Source organism: Euleptes europaea, chromosome 19, assembly GCF_029931775.1.
Source record: "Euleptes europaea isolate rEulEur1 chromosome 19, rEulEur1.hap1, whole genome shotgun sequence".
NCBI classification, from domain to species: Eukaryota; Metazoa; Chordata; class Lepidosauria; order Squamata; family Sphaerodactylidae; genus Euleptes; species Euleptes europaea.
The window spans coordinates 2,056,206-2,057,061 of NC_079330.1; the positions used below are offsets into that span (position 1 = coordinate 2,056,206).

The following is an 856-nucleotide window of genomic DNA, read 5'->3' on the forward strand; positions in this document are numbered from 1 at the left end:
TAAATAATTTGGTGTCATCTGCAAACTTGGCTACTTCGCTGTTCAATCCCAACTCCAGGTCATTGATGAACAGGTTGAAAAGCACCGGTCCTAACACAGATCCCTGAGGAACCCCACTGTCCACATCTTGGGGACTGAAGGCTGCCGAGTTAAGCTCAAAAGCAGAGACCTTGCCCTCACCTGAGGAAGGCAGATCAGGACTGGCAGCAGCCAGTGGCAGGATGGCTACGTAAGGATGGGCATCTCCACAGCACCAAAGAAATGAGAGGTTAAGTGTCCTTTTGGCATGGAGACCTCTGGATCACGGCACGCAGGGAACCCTTCATGGGCCAAACTGAGAGGACAGGAAGAGGGAGGGGATGTGGCTCAGTGGTAGAGCATCTGCTTGATATGCAGAAGGTCCCAGGTTCAATCCCCAGCATCTCCAGTTAAAAGAACAAGGCAAGTAGGTGATATGAAAGACCCTTTTCTGCCTGAGACCCTGGAGAGCCGCTGCCGGTCTGAGTAGACAATACTGACTTCGATGGACTGAGGGTCTGATTCAGTAGAAGGAAGCTTCATCAGTAGTACTAATTTGCACTTGGTACTATAATTGATATTACAGTCTGACCGTACACTGATGGGAAGTCGATTCCATCTCCAATTCTTGATTGAGAACCAAGGAGCCCGGAGCCTCTGACCTGTTGGGGAAATGAATGGCTAGAGATCACACTGAGTTATGCAACATTGCAGAGGTATGCAGGTGCCTTCTGCTTTGGGAAGCACTGATCTAGATGGACCAAAAATTAACTCCATAAAAAGCAGTGACAACCCCCTTCGCTTCTGAGGACAGGGGGTGGGGAGGTGGGGCATACAA

At 49.8% G+C, this 856-nt stretch overlaps 1 non-coding gene across 1 annotated transcript; it reads left to right on the forward strand.

Annotated features, from left to right (window-relative positions):
- Positions 1–355: 355 nt before the first annotated feature.
- Positions 356–427, forward strand: TRNAI-GAU (transfer RNA isoleucine (anticodon GAU)). Its single transcript has one exon. It is a non-coding gene; the product is annotated as a tRNA-Ile (tRNA).
- The last annotated feature ends 429 nt before the right edge of the window (positions 428–856 follow it).